This window comes from Triticum dicoccoides, chromosome 7A (assembly GCF_002162155.2).
Source record: "Triticum dicoccoides isolate Atlit2015 ecotype Zavitan chromosome 7A, WEW_v2.0, whole genome shotgun sequence".
NCBI lineage: Eukaryota > Viridiplantae > Streptophyta > Magnoliopsida > Poales > Poaceae > Triticum > Triticum dicoccoides.
Genome location: NC_041392.1, coordinates 400,428,381 through 400,439,178, shown reverse-complemented (window position 1 = coordinate 400,439,178; position 10,798 = coordinate 400,428,381). Strand labels below are relative to the sequence as shown.

At 43.9% G+C, this 10,798-nt stretch overlaps 1 pseudogene; it reads left to right on the top strand.

Moving 5' to 3' along the window:
* Positions 1-844: 844 nt before the first annotated feature.
* On the top strand, positions 845-6,266 carry LOC119333518 (annotated as a pseudogene).
* Positions 6,267-10,798: the final 4,532 nt, after the last annotated feature.

Below are 10,798 nucleotides of genomic sequence, written 5' to 3'. Positions count from 1 at the left end.
TCCCCCTCCGGCAGATCGCCGGAAAAGGCCCCAGATGGGATCTCACAGGTACAGAAGGTTGCGGCGGTGGAAAAGTGGTTTCGTGGCTCTCCTGGATGTTTTTAGGGTATAAGAGTATATATAGGCAAAAGAAGTACGTCGGTGGAGCTTTGAGGGGCCCACGAGGGTGGGAGGCACGCCTACCCCCCGGGCGCGCCCTCCTGCCTCATGGCCACCTTGTTCCGTCTTTGACTTCCACTCCATGTCTCTTGGGTTGTGTTTGATATTCCTTTTCTGCGAAACACTAAAATAGGGAAAAAAACATAAACTGGCACTTGGCCTTCGGTTAATAGGTTAGTCCCAAAAATAATATAAAAGAGAATATTGAAGCCCATTAAACATCCAAAACAGATAATATAATAGCATGGAACAATCAAAAATTATAGATACGTTGGAGACGTATCATACAGCCGCACTCATTATTACGTGAGAGTGTCACGAGCGGAGACCTTTACAGGCGTGAGCCTTGCTTCATATCACCCGACAAGGGGCCCGCCTTGCGCCTCCCCCGACCACCGTTGGGTCATCTGGAAACCAGGACGAGACCAAGAGGCAAGGGGGACGCTAGCGGCACCCTCGGCGACCACGGGCCCTCTACCAGGGGGAAGGGCTCGCTAGCATCTCCCCCGACAGAGGACCTACCTCCACACGACGCCTTGCTCTACGGGGCGCGAGGGGGCCCTACGTCCGGGGCCCACCTGTGCAGCCCCCAGCGTGCCGGTCCTGCTGGGGGTGGGGGCGCTGTGCCGGGGTCTCCGATCGCTGCCGCGGCCTGGTTCACCTGTGGTCCATGGCCAGCGTAAGCATGTCCCTAGGGTATTGGCCGTACCCTGTGGTTGTTGTTGTTGAAGGGTTCGACGAAACTTCCAAGCATCTCATGGAAACCCCGACCACCAACGGATCTCCTGCCCATCTGCTCGAGCAACGATCTAGGGTCTTCCTCAGGTGCATATTCCAGGTCCATCATGCGGGGCACGGAGGCATCAGGGGTGGCTGCCCCGGGGCCTTCGCCTGGGTGCCCCACACCTTGGATTTTCAGGACCGGCGCCCGGTCCAGGCGGTCGCAGGGTGATGCGCCACCGCGGCCCCTCAGGGGACTGCTAAGGCCTACCCCGGCCGCTGGCGCCGTGGTTGCGGCGGGGCGAGCTACGGCGAGGGTCGTGTTGTTGCGGTCGAATCTTCGGGCGCCCCGTGGCGCGCGCGCGCGCCTCCGCCACCACCTGAGGGGTGGACAAGGAGCAAAAAGGCGCCGCACCCCTACAGGCGGTGTCGAGCAGTTCGGCGGCCCGCTCTAGTAGGGCATCGCGGCCGCCCTCCGCCAACCTGCAGCGCAGTAGCTCTCGCGCCATGATGATCGCGGCCTGCATGTTTGCCTGCTCCCGACGAGTATGCAGTGTCGTTTCCGCGGCATAGCCCAATGACCGTGCAGCGGGGCGCGCACGCCGAGGGGCGAGGGCGGGCGGCGCCGACCCACGCCGCCCACGTCTAACGGAGTTGGGCGGTGTACGCGCCGCCTGGAGCACGGAGTGGAGGTTTTCTTGGACGGAAGACATCGCCTGGGCGGGCCAAGCAGCCCAGTTCTTTGCATGATCCCTCTGATCTTCAGCCATCTGGGCTGTCGGCTGGCAGGGGGAAGAAAGGTCCGGACGCACCCCTACCTGGCACGCCAAATGTCAGATTCTGGGCTCGGCAGACCATTGAGAGGTTTGAACATTGGGGTGCATACGAAGAACTCCTTCTTCCCAACCTGCCGGCCCAACGATTCCATAGCCTAGCTCGACGAACCCAAGGGACAAGAGACACAGCAGTTTATCCTGGTTCAGGCCACCTTGCGGTGTAACACCCTACTCCAACTTTGTGGTGGATTGCCTCGAAGGGCTAAGGATGAACTAGTACAGTGGATGAACAACCTCAGGAGGTGAGGTGTTCTTGAGCTTGATGAGCTAGAGAGATGGTTAGGGTGGAATGGATCCGATCTCTCCTATCCCCCTATGGTGGTGGCTAAGTCCTATTTATAGTGGCCTTGGTCCTCTTCCCAAATGTATGCAGGAAGGGCTCCCACAACGACCAAATTCGAAGGGAGACAACTAGTACAAGTTATCCTAACAAAATTAGTCTTCGCCTGCAAAGACTCTGGTGGTGACGATGTAGTGGGCTCCATGATGACTTCCGTCCTATCGTCCTGGCGGTCTTGGTCTTGTTGCACCAATATGGAAACCTTTGCTTGATTTCTCGGGACTCCGCGCCTGTGCTTGGCCCCTTGGCACCAAAGGGGAAACTGGTACTCTACGCCCGCTGGTGAACGCCTGGCCTTGGTCATCATGGGTCATGTCATGTGAACCTTGTGAGGTGCACCTTGCCTTGATATCTCCGCTCCTCGAGAGCCATCCTGGTGAGGCCGCCCCCCAAGGAGGTCTTGGCGTCGTCCGCCTTGCGAGGCTTGGCCCCTCGTGAGGCTCTTGGGTTGTTGCTGCTGAAACTGGGCTGCACCGGGCCGCTGATGGAGCCACGCCGTGGGCTGCAGGCAGGCAAGTCTGAGTACCCCCATTCCCAGGACGCCGACACAAAGTGATTAACTCAGGATCTTCAGAGAATTTATAACCCTTATCAGTAACAAAGATAGGTGAAGTAGCAAAATTGGGATCATATTTCATTCTAGCATTCAAAGATTTTTCTTTCAGCTTAGCTAATAGTTTCTTAAGATCTTCTCTATCATTGCAAGCAAAGAAGTCTATAGCAGTTTCTTCATCCATAACACAACCCTCATGCCGGGCCGGGCCCACAGTCATGCCAAAGTGCAGCCCGCACAGGGCCCAAAATTTTAGGGGCCCATATTTTTTATATAGGTGTAGTAATAGTTAAGCATAACTGGGCCAAGCGGCAAGCGTCTAGGCCCATTGAGTGAGAGTGAGGCCATCGAGCGGACGTAGCACTTGGACTCCTCCTCCAGATCGCTACGAGAGGGTCAGGCGATGAGGAAGCACTCAGAAAAAAGGCAACGAGGGCATCGCTAATTAGCTACGTTATCTAAAAAATACTAGATCACTGCCATAAGAAAACATTAGAGCGCTACAACCTATAGGGGTCGGATCGCTAGAGCCCTCGATGACTGGACGTCTGGAGCCCTTGACGTCGTCACGTCGACCGGTCGACCATCGACGCCTCGTCCCGCCTCGTCCCTCGGTAGCTTTCGCTCGCACCCTGGTCCTTACTCCTTCGACCGATCTGATTTCAGATTCAGGCCGACTTAAGCGACATGCCACTGTTGTGGTGCCATCGTTGACTTCCTTGACTCCTTTCTTAAATTTCAGACTCATCGATGTCATCTCATTAGATTGATCGGTCACCGACGCTAGCCTTCAGGTGCTTAGCGAGTCGTTCTTTTTGGTTAACTTTGGTTCCTACTCCTAAATCCTAATTCTTAATTTTCTATTAATTATTGACAGGGATCATTACTTCATTATATATTGGCTCTTACCTCCCCGGTTAAACATCACGAGACCAAAAATTAGCTGAGTTAGACGGTTCGTGTAATTCCCAAGCATTGACACATGATCTTCAATTGATATATGCTACGTATAAATTCAATTTTATTTTATTCATATTCTTTATCTTGTGTTTCAATAATATAGATTTGAGTCATCATGGGGAAACATCATTCGTGTGCCTATAAGGGCAAGAAGAAAGCATAAGAAGAAAATTTAATTAATAAATCTTATAAAGGTGGTATGGACAGATTTGTTAAAAAAAGTACCGCAAGTGTCATCTGGTAATCAGTCTACTAATCCTTCTACCCTTGCACTTGCAATTGTTCCTCACAATGATTCTAGAGATAGTCAGACAGAGACAGATAATATGGACGTAGAGGAAGATAATATTGATGTTGACTTGAATAGTTCACCTCGTGAGGATGTTGATGATTCTTTTCGGTCTGATATATTTGATCCAAGAAACTGCGATTCTATTAATTCTAAACAAATTGATATCTTAGCACAGAAGGGTCCAAAAACAGACAAGTCTGTTAAAGGTCCCAAAGATAGATATCGTAAAAGGTTTACTTCAGTATTCTATACTAGAATCCTATCAAATGGAGAGTATTGTGATAGAGACTGGCTTGTCTATTCTGAACAACTTGATAGAGTCTTTAGCTTTGGTTGTAAATTATTTACAAAAGGTCATTGGAAAGGTCAGTTGGCAAATGAGGGCTGTAATGATTGGTCACATATGACCAATAGACTAAAACATCATGAGACAAGTGTGGATCATGTTTCGAGTAATAATCGGTATGAGTTGCGTAGTAGATTGGAAAAACATCAAACTATTGATAAAGCTGCTCAACGACAACTTGAGAAAGAGAAAGACCATTGGAGAAAGGTATTCTTCAGAATTGTTTACATTGTAAAATTTCTTGCAAAGCATAATCTAGCGTTCCGTGGTACTAATGGCAAGTTCTATGAAGATAACAATGGTAATTTCTTGGGTTTGGTAGAGATGTTGGCTGAATTTGACCCTGTTATTCAGGAGCATGTTCATCGTATTACAAATGAAGAAACTCATGCTCATTATATTGATCATAAGATTTAGAATGAATTGCTACACTTGCTTGCTTCTTCTATTAGGTCTGAAATTACCAAGAAAATAAGGAGCTCAAAGTATTTCTCTGTCATACTTGATTGTCCCCCTGATGCAAGTCACTAAGAGAAAATGTCTTTAATTATAAGATATGTGGATTCATCTTCAAGTCAAGTTTGCATAGAAGAGTCCTTTCTAGGATTTCTAGATGTAAATGATACAACCGGCCAAGGACTTTTCGATGTTCTAGAGAAGGATCTAAACTTCTTGATCTTGATATAAATGATGTGCGAGGACAAGGTTATGATAATGCATCAAATATGAAAGGAACACATCAAGGGGTAAACAGGAAACTTTTGGATGTAAATCCTAGAGCTTTTTATTCAGCTTGTGATTGTCATAGCCTTAATTTAACACTTTGTGATATGGCCAAGACTTGTGGTATATCAAAGGACTTTTTTGGAATCATCCAACGCATCTATACAATTTTTTCCAATTCTACTAAGAAATGGCATATTTTGAAAGAAAACATATTAGGATTGACTCTCAAGTCTATGTCCGCTATGCGTTGGGAGAGTCATGTTGAAAGTGTTAAAGCTATCAGATTTAAATGTTCAGACATTCGGGAGGCTCTACTTCAGGTAAGCAATAGTTCATATTAATAGTGATGTAATTCCTTTAGGCTTTGACTACATCCGACCATAACATTTATGAACTTTCTTTTAATTTCAGGTATCTGAAACTGATAGTGATCCAAAGGCAAGTAGTAAGGCTCTAAGTTTCGCAAATAATGAACTTACAGAGTACGAATTTATTGTGGCAATAGTCATTTGGTATGAGGTATTGTTTGCTATTAATTTAGTGAGCAAAACTTGCAAACAAAGGATATGCTTATTGATGTTGATATTGCGAAAGGGCTTATTTCTTTCTTCGAGGGGTACAGGGAAACTGGTTTCTTAGAAGCATCGGAGATAGCCAAGGAAATTGCACTTGAGATGGATATTGGTGCAAAATTTCATAACAGGAGAGAAATTAAAAGAAAGAAATAGTATGACGAGAACCCAGATGACACAAATACTGCCACACGGTCTGCAGAGGAATCATTTAGAATCAACTATTTTACACTTGTTGTCGATCAAGCAATTTCCTCACTCACAAGGAGATTTGAGCAATATCAAGGTTACCAGAAAATTTTTGGTTTTTGATTTACTTCTGAAACATTGCGTTCATTGGATAAGGATAGTTTGAAATCTTCTTGTGTTAATCTTGAGGCTGCCCTTATGAAGGATAAACAATCTGATATTGATGCCAATGATTTGTTTGTTGAGTTGAAGTTCCTTCAAAATTTCATGCCAAAAGAAAATATTGGACCTATTGAAATTCTGAATTTTTTAAAGCGGCATGACTATTTTCCCAATGCAAGTATTGCATATAGAGTTCTATTGACCATTCCTTTGACAGTTGCATTGGCAGAAAGAAGTTTTTCTAAGTTGAAGCTATTGAAGTCCTATATGCGTACTACTATGACACAACAAAGACTCAATTATTTGGCCACAATAGCACTTGAGAGTGAAGTGTTGGAGAAGATTGATTACGAGGATATCATTGAAGGTTTCATTTCAAAGAATACTAAAAGAATGAAGCTTTTCAAATAAATAGCAACCGGGAGTTGAATAGGTATGATTTTTTATACGTCCAATTGTTATGTAAGACATTATATTATATATATTATGAAAAGATTCTTCTTGATATATATATTAATATATACATTATAATTGCTCGTTAGGTCATTTTTTAGTGAGATAGGGCCCCATATTTCAGTTTGGCATAGAACCCCGGATTTTGTCCACCCAGCCCTGCCCTCAGGTACAACAGGCAATTCATATCTAGGGGGAGAATCATAATCTTCAGTTTCAAAAATATCATTAGTTTTAGTAATTTCATTCTCTCTAACCCTAGCAAGTTGTCCATCAAGAAATTCACCTAGTGGCACAATATTATAAAACAAAGAAGTAGTATCATCATAAGCAGCATGCATAGCAGACATATCAGAATCAATAGCAGGTGTATGTGTCATAAGTTTACTTAAAACAGAAGGAGAATCAAGTGTAGAGCTAGATGGCAGTTCCTTACCTCCCCTCTTAGTTGAGGGAAATTTTTTGGTTCTTTGATCTTTCAAATTCCTCATAGTGATCAACAGATATAAATCTCAAGTGACTTAGAGAACAGAGCTATGCTCCCCGGCAATGGCCCTAGAAAAAGGTCTTGATAACCCACAAGTATAGGGGATCACAACAGTTTTCAAGGGTAGAGTATTCAACCCAAATTTATTGATTCGACACAAGGGGAGCCAAAGAATATTCTGAAGTATTAGCAGCTGAGTTGTCAATTCAACCACACCAGAAATACTTAATATCTGCAGCAAAGTTTTTAGTAGCAAAGTAGTATCGAAGTAACGGTAATAGTGGCAAAAGTAACATTAGCAGTTTTGTGGCAATCGTAACAGTGGCGACGGAAAAGTAACTTAGCAAAGATCAATATGTGAAAAGCTCATAGGCAATGGATCAGTGGTGGATAATTATGTCGGATGGCATTCATCATGCAACAGTTATAACATAGGGTGACACAGAACTAGCTCCAATTCATCAATATACTGTAGGCATGTATTCCGAATATAGTCATACGTGCTTATGGAAAAGAACTTGCATGACATCTTTTGTCCTAACCTCCCGTGGCAGCGGGGTCCTTTTGGAAACTAAGGGATATTAAGGCCTCCTTTTAATAGAGTATCGGACCAAAGCATTAGCACTTAGTGAATACATGAATTCCTCAAACTACGGTCATCACCGGGAAGTGTCCCGACTATAGTCACTCCGGGGTTGCCAGATCATAACACGTAGTAGGCGACTATAACTTGAAATATAGGATCAAGAACACAAATATATTCATGAAAACATAATAGGTTCAGATCGGAAATCATGGCACTCGGGCCCTAGTGAAAAGCATTAAGCATAGCAAAGTCATAAAAACATCAATCTTAGAACATAGTGGATACTAGGGATCAAACCCTAACAAAACTAACTCGATTACATGGTAAATCTTATCCAACCCATCACCGTCCAGCAAGCCGACGATGAAATTACTCATGTACGACGGTGAGCATCATGAAATTGGTGATGAAGGATGGTTGATGATGACGATGGCGGCGATTTCCCCTCTCCGAAGCCCAAAACGGACTCCAGGTCTGCCCTCTCGAGGAAGAACAGGGCTTGGCGGCGGCTCTGTATCATAAAATGCGATGATTCCTTCTCTCTAATTTTTTTCTCCCCGAACGTGAATATATGGAGTTGGAGTTGAGGTCGGTTTAGTTCTGTGGGGCCCATAAGGACAGAGGGTGCGCTTCAGGGGGTGGGCGCTCCTCCCACCCTTGTGGACAGGGTGTGAGCCCCCTTGGTTGATTCTTTTGCCAATATTTTTTATTTATTCCAAAAATGATCTCCGTGAAGTTTCAAGTCATTCTGAGAACTTTTATTTCTATACAAAAATAACACCATGGCAATTCTGCTAAAAACAGGGTCAGTCCGAGTTAGTTCCATTCAAATCATGCAAATTAGAGTCCAAAACAAGGGCAAAAGAGTTTGGAAAAGTAGGTACGATGGAGACATATCATTAAGGTTTGTGATTCCCTACGCAAGCACGAAAGTCAATAGTTATGCAATGAAATTACATCCTACTTGTGGTGCATTGTTCGGTGTTAGTTATGCTTAATGCTTGCTTATGTGATTTTTTGATTCTTGGTTGGTTGCTTCTCAATCTATTTGCTAGCCTCCACTTGTACTAAGTGGAAATACTACTTGTGCATCCAAAATCTATAAATCCTGTTTTTTCATATGAGTCCACCATACCTACGTATATGCGGTATTCCCATGCCGTTCTAAGCAAATTTGTATGTGCCATCTCTAATTTTCAAAATAAATTTTCCTTTTTGTTTGCTCATACCGCTCACAAAGCGGCACGGGGTGGCCAATATTTTCCATGCTAGATGTGTTATTCTCAAGATGTGTGTTTATTCACTTGTCATTGCACAAGAGTACGACGGTAATAGGGATACCTGATACGTCTCCAACATATCTATAATTTATGAAGTATTCATGCTGTTATATTATCATTCTTGGGTGTTTTACAATCATTTTATAGCAACTTTATATCATTTTTTGGGACTAACCTATTGACCCAGTGCCTAGTACCAGTTGTTGTATTTTTCTTGTTTTTTACATCACACGAAATCAATATCAAACGGAGTCCAGACACTGCGAAACTTTTTGGAAATTTTTTGATGGACCAGAACACCCAGGATGGGCCAGAGCAGCACCTGGGGGTACCTCGAGGGGGGCACAATCTAGACCAGAACTCCCAAGCGCAGCCAGGTGGGTTGTGCCGACCTCGGTTGCCTCCGGCACCCCCTGTTTACCCTATAAATTCCCAAATATTCCGAAAACCCTCGGGGTTAACCTAGATCAGAAGTTTCGCCGCTATAAGGCTCTGTAGCCACCGAAAACCAATCTAGACCCTGTTCCGGCACTCTACCGGAGGGGGAAATCATCACGGGTAGCCATCTTCATCATCCCGACGGCCACCACGATGAGGAGGGAGTAGTCCACCCTCGGGGCTGAAGGTTTATACCAGTAGCTATGTGTTTAATCTCTCTCCCTCTCTCTCGTGTTCTTGAGATGTCACGATCTTGATGTATTGCAGGCTTTGTTAATATAGTCGGATCATATGGTGTTTTCTCCTCTCTATCTTGTTTTGATGAATTGAGTTTTTCCCTTTGAGCTTTCGTTGTTATCGGATTGAATACATTTATGGATTTGAGAACACTTGATATATGTCTTGCAATTGAATAATCGTGGTGACAATGGGGTATTGTATTGATTCACTTGACATATGTTTTGGCACTCAAATCACGGATTTCCGAGGTGACATTGGGGTAGTCTATGCATAGGGGTTGATGCACGTTCTTGTCTTTGTTTCTCTAATAGAAATCTTGGGGCACTATTTGATGTTATTTGTGTTGGATTAAATATTATGAATTTTAATTTGCTTTGGTGTTATTTTAGTACGAACTCTTGGTTAGATCGATCGGAAAGAATAGCTTCATGTTATTTTAGTACGGACTCTAGGATAGATTGATCGGAAAGAATAGCTTTGAGGTGGTTTCATACCCTACAAACATTTCCATCTTATGTTCTCCGCTAGATGGGAACTTTGGACTGATTCTTTGTTGCACGTTGAGAGACGGTTATATGATCCAATTATATTAGCACTATTGAGAGATTACACTAGTGAAAGTACGGACCCTAGGCCTTGTTTTTAAGCATTGCAATATCATTTTTGTGCCCGTTTACTATTTGCTACCTTGCTGTTTTTATTTATTCAGATTATAAAAACAGATTTCTACCATCAACATTACACTTTTATCACCATCTCTTCGCCGAACTAGTGCACCTATACAATTTTCCATTGTATTGGGTGTGTTGGGGTCACAAGAGATTTCTTGTATTTGGTGCAGGGTTGTTTGAGAGAGACCATCTTCATCCTACATCTCTCACATATTGATAAACCTTAGGTCATCCACTTGAGGGAAAATTGCTACTGTCCTACCAAACTCCGTGCTTGGAGGCCCAACACGTGTCTACAAGAACAAAGTTGTGTAGTAGACATCAATGCCCAATCCCGAATTGAAAAAGAAATTTACTTTATGTTGTCGAATAATAAATTCCTTGGAAAGTGTTGGTATGGATGGCACCCGTGGATATGGCTAGCCATGGATTGTGAAAGAATGGTGGAAAAAGGAATAAACTTTATTCTCTGTTTGGGAGCCGCCTATGATATATCTAGCATGGAAAGTGTTGGGAATTACTTGGTCGTTTTTGTTGACGGGAAAAGGATGCCTCTCAAAAAAACTTATCTCTCAATTTAAGCCTTGAGCTCTGGCACCTCTACAAATCCCTACTTCCCTCTGCGAAGGGCCTATCTTTTTACTTTATGGAATTTTTATTTTTTATTCAAGTCTCCATCTTCTCTTATAAAGAAGCAGGGCACTATGATCGTACTTGAGCATTGGATGTAGCTAATATGTGAGTGTGTATCATGAATGGATGAACTATTGAGCATGATGGGCCAGGGA